General features: G+C 35.1%; 1 pseudogene; it reads right to left on the bottom strand.

Moving 5' to 3' along the window:
* Positions 1–662: 662 nt before the first annotated feature.
* LOC114082013 (tripartite motif-containing protein 51-like) lies at positions 663–7,157 on the bottom strand (annotated as a pseudogene).
* Between the last annotated feature and the right edge of the window lie 423 nt (positions 7,158–7,580).

The raw sequence follows: 7,580 nt of genomic DNA, 5'->3' as shown, positions 1-7,580 counted from the left end.
TCCATGTGCTCCCACATTCTGCACTGGATGATTTTTCCTTCTGCTTCTCTGCTATGAGCAGATTCATCATGAAACTCACCAGAAAGTGAGGCACCATGACCTAGAACTTACCTGTTTTCAGAACTGTGAGATAAATGAATCTTTTCTTTATAATTTACTCAGATGCAGGTTTTGTGTAAAAACAACAGAAAATGGACCAAGATGAGTAAATTAAAGTTAGCAAAAAAAAAAAAAAAAAAAAAAGAAGGGAGAAAATTTTGTTCTTATAACCATTGAGTCTTTATGGTCATGCTTGTTTGGGTAGAGAAAGAGACATGTTCTCTTAGGTTGAATTTCAACTTTATTAAATTATACTTTATCTATTCTTTCATTTGTGACAGTCCAGAAATAAAGTAAAACCAGAAATATATTCTAATTCACGTACCATAGACAATTATATTCCTCAAATGAACAAATTTTAAAAAACAAATTTTAGAAATATATGGGCTTTTAATATTATCACCATAATTAATAAGAGAGTAAGCAGGTTTTCACAACATTAGAAGGAGTGTAAAGTAAATAAAATGTAACCTGTTTGTAATGTTTGACAATACCCAAGGAAGAGGGCTTCCTTAGATATTTAATTTTCCATACATTGGGGCATAGTCCTTATCTATGTCTGGTCAGATGTGACTACAGCAGAAAACAGGATTGACACGGGGAGAAAAGGAACAGGAAAGAATACTATATATCAGTGAACTTTGAGAAACATTAATGAAGCTCACCATTCTACCTTCATAATCCAGGAATACTCCTATTCGGCCAATGGGCCTTGGTACATATTGAAGTACAAGTGGGCAGGTGGTAAAGAGAGTGTAATAGGAACCCTACTTAACACATCCAAGAAGGAAGAGCCCCTCCACCTCATCCATCTTGTAATTTCTGTTTTTTCTCCAATAATCATTATAGACTCCCAAAGCCTGCTTCCAAGAGCCTCCCACTTCCACCTCCCAGTAATATCTGCCAGTGGTAAAAGTCTGAGTACCCCAGGCAAGAAAGCATTCTGATGTTGGAGTGATACAGGAGGCACCTTGTGGATCGCATCCAACATTCACGTTTCTCAACTCTCCATACAGGAAGACTTGGCAGTTGGCTCTTTCAGGACACAGAGTAATATCAACTATAAGAAAAATATTGCAGACATGTATGTAAATAATAAGAAGTTAAAGTTCTTAAAAAAGTCTTTCTGAGAAGAAATGATACTACTGAGAAATGTGAAATTGTAACTGCAACAATGATTTTGGTTGTAAAACCTAATAAATTATGGGTGTGAATAGTAAATCTACAGAACAAACAAATTCCTTACCACAGATACAGAAATTTGTTGAAAATGTGAAAAATCAAATATTGAGTCAAATATAAAACTAATATCTTTTAATTTGATGTTTATTTCAAAATAGCTACAGAGAGGATGCCCTGAACTCTCTGGAGGCATCAAAAATGAGTATCAGAAAAATATTCCTATTTCAAAAAAAATGGTGTCATTATTTGGATGAGAGGTGAAGATTTTCTCTCTTGTAACCTTTTCTAGATAACTGTATATATATATATATATATATATATATATATATATATATATATATTAGAAATTATCACTTGGTGAAATTAATTCTTATCCACAGTTACTAAATATTCAAAAATATTATAAATGCTGTTGGAATCCACTTTAATCCTTTCTGTTATTCCTCAATAAATTCTGTAATTTTAGAAAGAATAATTTAAAATTAATTTATGCAAAATTTTTCACTATCCCTAAGTTTTCTGCATGCTCTGCACTTCCCTGCATATCTGAGATTTAACATATAGCATTTTATATTGAGCAAACCAAAATTAATTTTATGTGTATTTTCCTTTCTTGGTGATAAAGCTGATTTCTTCTCTTAGATTTCCTATAACTATTTAAATTTTTATGTCATTTAATCACAGATACCCATGTTAAAACCAAGATAAATTTCTAGTCAACTATTTACCCCCTCAAAGCTTCTCCTAACAATTCAAATTTAGCAGGATAAGGTGGCTTAAGCCTGAAATCCCAGAAGAGTGGGATAAGCAGATGAAAAGTTCAAGGCCAGCTTGGGCAAATTAGTGAGACTCTCTTTCAAAACAAAACTAGGGGCTGCATACCTGGCTAAGTGGTGGGGTGCTTGCCTAATATGTGCAAGGCCCCAAGTTAGAATGCCAGGACCAAATTTTTTTTCAATAATGAACATACTGGTCAACTGCATAAATTTGTATATGAAATTGAATAATGAAACTTAAATCTGAGTGTAGCTCTGTTTATTAAAATTTCCAATTTTTATATCACTTGTTTAATATATATATATATATATATATATATATATATATATATATATATATCTCAGGACATATGAGCCTGGATTATATTTAAGTCGTTTTTTTAATCTTTCACTCTTTATACTGTAAATTTGACTATAGACTCATACTCAAGAATTTGCAGTCAAATTATTTATTTCTAAAATAAGTAAAATATGTAATAAAAGAGAAATACCACCCATGTGGTCCTAACAACAAATAATAGATTGTGATAATACTGCCAATGGACTTATGCTTACCTCGGAAGCTGTTGAGCCTGTCAGTTAGTCCAGTGATGGGCCCTGCACTGAGTTCTGGATTCACAGGCTGGACTATATACAGCTGCATAGATTCAATCCTGCAAGAAGGAATATGCAGTTAACATATGTACAGTCAGAAAATCATGACTCTTCTTGATAAGACACTTTATAAGAATTCTTGCAACACACAGATATGGAAATACAGAAATTATCACTTTGTGAAATTAATTCTTATTCGCAGTTCCTAAATATTCAAATATATTGTAAATGCTATTGGAATCCACTTTAATCCTTTCTGTTATTCCTCAAATTCTGTAAACATACTTAGTTTTCTGTTCACTTGCATATATTTAAGAGTGAGAATCTGGTGTCCATTTCCAGTCTACACTGAAGTCTCCCTATCTGCAGACACAAGCTTCTCTAAAAACTAGAAAAGGCTGTTGCCTCCTTAACAGGGAGTTTCTGAAGAATCTTAGGCAGGATATCTGCTTCCTGGAGGACCCACAGAGTTCTAAAATGCTGTGAGTTTCTTTCCACTGTCATTTAAAACTGTCAACTTATACATACAAAATTAAAAAATCTCTAGAGGTTTCACATATTGGAGCATTCTATCTCTCCTGTTAGCCACTGTTCCCTCTATTAGCTCTGTCAGGTGTCTGACTTCATCACCCTTGAGAACACTTAGTATTTCTCCTTTATCTGCATAGGCTTTCCAGAACTGGAAAGAAAACAAGGAATGGAAGGATTTTTAAATAATTTCTCTTTTGCCACATTTTTATTGAAGCTGCTCCTAAAATCACTGAGAATAGGAAGTAAGAGAAATGTCAAGAGTAGGTGGGGGAGGAAAAATGTAGACCATAGAGTGACTCAGTATTCCAATGAATTATGCACTATAGTAGTCCTGACTAGTACTGTAGAAACTGAAAATAGCATCTGCTGGGAGGCAGGTAAACACTCACCTGTGCAGTGTGTCTCCAAAGACCTGTGAAAAGAAATATAAAAAGTCTGAGTGATTTTCACAGGATCCCTCTACCATTAGGTACAGTGTGAGATTTTTGATACAGCACCAGAAGTTACTACTTCCCCAGAAGTTTTATCTCCCATCCTTGGATGCATTTCCCACTTCCTCTCTACTCAAAAGAAAATAGTCCACTGTAGAGTCCTGGTAAACTCTGGTCTTCAATATTCTGTGTGAGTGGAAGGGGCAGAGACTGTGGAGAATGGGCTCTGCTGCAATCAAAAATAAGATCCCAGCCATTGTCCCAAGGCCCTGTGTCTCAGGTGAGCAGCCACAAAGGAGTATTAATAAGGTCTATATTTTTTAATCACCCCATCTTGTTACATCGGTGAATTAACCTGAATACCCATGTTCAGCTCACTATTTTGTGAATTTCTAAACGTCCCAATTATGTTGTTGATTTTCAGATGGGGACTATCCATTAATCATTCCATACATTTTTGTCTCTTACAGATAACATAGGAGGGATCCTCGGTTTTTGGAAATCCTGGGAAGCAGTGACCTGCTAGCAAAGTAACTGCAGTTGTAGGGAAATATGTTTATAGACCCAAACTGGAAGCAACAGGGGAAGTGGATTTCAGGTGGGAAACGCAACAGCTATACATGCTTGTCCTACATCCCCATGTATCAGTAGTTACCTGGAGTAACTCCACATCTGGTCTGTGGCATATTTCCTTCACCTCTTCATATATTCCTCTTAGCATCTCTGTCATATGAGCCATCCTGGTTTTACTCTCTTTGAGCTGCTCAAAAATGTCTTTGTTCTCTTTTTGCAGCCTCTCTAAATGGTGCCTTTCTTCCTCATAGTAAGTTGCAGGCATCTTTCCCATATTCAACTCTAATTGCTTTTCTTCTTAAATTTATGTAGTTCTGCAATAAAATAAATTCATCAAAATGTGGACCTATCCCTCTAACTCCTGTTGAAACTCCCTGATTTTAGGACATAACTTTCCTCTGTTTATATATGAATATACTACCAGTGAAATTCCACATCATGTATTATCACAAGAATGGGATTCTAATCAGAATAAGTTATAATCTAAGTATGCATAATATGTCACAATACATTCTACTGTCATGTGTATTTTAAAAGGACAAACAAAAAATAAAATAAAATAAAGAAATTCCCTGATTCTTGTTTGTCTTATTAACAATTATATTTAAGCCTTCATCTTGTCAAACTTTCAGAATCCACAAATTTTTATTCCTTTCCTTCTTTTATAAATATTCATGGCTTCTTTCTTTCTTTCTTTTAATTTTGTTAGGGAATTTCATTAAGTTGCTGAGGTTGGACTCAAAATATTTCTGCCTTAGCCTCCCAAGCAGCTGTGATTTCAGGACTGTGCCACGATGTCCTTTACTCTAAATCATGATCAACAGTTTTATTCAACAAGTTACATTCACTTAATTCATAATTAAGAGTTTTCTAAAGCAATCCACACACAAAAATAAAGTTGTTTTATCCTTTCCAACCCATATGTGGAGAAACATAACCCATTTCATATTTAAGGACTTTAGACCCCAAGGAGTGAATTGCAAACCATTCACTTTTCTTGAGTTTAAGCCAAGTCACTTAAAGCCTACATACTGTAACCTCAGGGTGCAATACTCATTTTCATGCACTTCACCCACCTAACTGACTTACTGAAATGTCATTTAGCATCTGATTCTATTATCTGTCTGAGACCATTTCCTTCGATTCTCCTCAAAAGTCATTTCAATCCATGACATCAACCTCAATGTCACTTCAGCGACCTCCCTCCCAATATACCAAGTGCAATTATTTGATATGTGCTTCTCTCTGGGTTGACACTCTATGGCTATGTTCTTCTTCAGGACTTAATCTCAAAGTAATTATTTAGTGAAAACTTTTATCACCAACTATTTAAAATTCAAACCTCATCTCCAGTCTCTGCCCTTGTACTCTTTTTCTACTTCCCTGTTTAATTATTGTAAAAAAACCCAAGTTATCATACTTTAATATATCAAGAATTTTACTTATTTACATGTTGGTCATTTTTCTTTCTGATTTGTATCCTAAACTTTCCAATAAGAGATATTTGCAGACTTCATTTCTGCCATATTTTCTAGCTTATAATTTGCCATAGTTATCATGAAACAATTTTTAATTAATTTTCATTTAAATTATAACACGCTCAGGATAACCATTCACAAAGAAAATGAGTTTTTTAAAAATTATTCTCAAACTTGTAATCTTCTACTCAAAACACAAAGCTATGTCATCCATCATATTTCCCCTCCATAGTTTATATTATGTTGTTAAATATTAATTATTTGGGGTAATTTCAGACTGTTCTTGTATTTGAACCATTTATCCCACTCTGAAATTTTCTACCAGCAGTCAGCTTAATCTGCTTTGGAAGCTGCATTTGAATTTTCAGTGACTACCAAATACCACTTTTGCCTGTCACTTATATCATCCCAGAACATATGACATTGTGAAATGGCCCAGTTTTTTGTAGCTGTTGTTTAAGTACTAAGTGTACCTTTACCTGTAGTAAAGCAGCATGCTTTTGATAATATCTGTGTCTCAGCTAGAAATTCTAGCTAAGGGCCATATTGCTCTAAATAGGAACTGAGGAAATACTTTTACTATTGACTCTACCCCTTTCTTGTTTAATCCTAGAGAAAACTAGAGTTTCAGATCTATTTCCTACTTTAAATATTGCACATATGCCCCCCTAAGTTCATGTTGAAGGTAGAAGCATGGAACTAACCTCCCATGAGCCCATAATCAATATCTCCATGGTCAAGTTTCTGTAACTTTCACAGTATTTGTCCCATAAACACTGCATTTTCTTCACCATATTCTCCCGTAAAAAAAATCATAAATCAGAGAAGCAGCAAAGAATAGTGTAACATTAAGACCTTCACATAGGGAAGAAGCCAGAAATGAGAGATAAATTAAACCCATTGAAAATAACAGGGTCATTACATTTTCTTTGTTCCTTTCAGATGTTTGTCAAATATGGGAAGCCTGAGACTTGGAACCTGGAAGAGATTCTGAATGAGAAACACAGAGAAAGTCATGCATTCCCCAAGGAAACAGATCCATGTTGATTTCTTTGTTCTTACAGACATGGATCTTCAGAGGAATCACTTACCCTGTGCTCCTCAGCAGCAATTTCGATTGGCCAATGTCTGTGAGCTTCATGCTCCTGGGATTTAGAGCAGAGCAAACAGAGAAAGTTCTTGTCTTCTTCACAGAAGATCTTCTTATGAGCCCCACACATGTGTTCCTCAGAGCTCAGGAATTGCAAAAGACTGGTTTTTCTGACAACAGCTGCCAGTTTCTTCATACAAATATTTGTTTTAAAGTTTCTTTTTTATACCATCTGCTTGCATTCAGAGTAGGTAACATGATCTGGGAGGTTATGCCAGCCAAGTTAGACACAGGGCCTACAAAAGCTGTGCCCACAGGCTAAGGTGACTGGATCTATGAAGTACTTCATGCAGAGAGGGCAGGTGATTTCCTTTTGGAAGGCTTGCATCATTCTGGAATCCATGTTTCTGAAGAAGATAAAACAGGTCACTTCTGAGCCTTCTTAGGCTAAAAGGTTCTCAAGAATTATGCCTGGGGAGTAATAACTACATTTTATTTTCTTAAAAATGCTCATTAAAGCAAGATAAACTGTATTCTATGACACAAAAGAAGAAGTGATGCACAAGGAGAGCCTTCAGCTTTATATCAGCCATAATTCTGAGTAGATGACTCACATCCCTTCCACACTGAGTTCCTGCTCCCACCAGAGTAGAAATTTTAGTATTGATCTTCTGAATTTAGGTATAGGAATTGGGTCATAAGAAGTGTACAATCATAATTTTCCCCATTCCTCTTTCCAATAACAGGAAAAGAAAGCAGGATTGGGAGAAATTTCTATTTGGGCCAATGAAGTATGAGAAGTTCATAAGAAAGTTTTATAAAATAT

The sequence above is a fragment of the Marmota flaviventris genome, chromosome 9 (assembly GCF_047511675.1).
Source record: "Marmota flaviventris isolate mMarFla1 chromosome 9, mMarFla1.hap1, whole genome shotgun sequence".
Classification (NCBI taxonomy): Eukaryota; Metazoa; Chordata; class Mammalia; order Rodentia; family Sciuridae; genus Marmota; species Marmota flaviventris.
The sequence above is the reverse complement of the archived record's forward strand: the minus strand, read 5'-3'. Positions and strand labels throughout refer to the sequence as shown.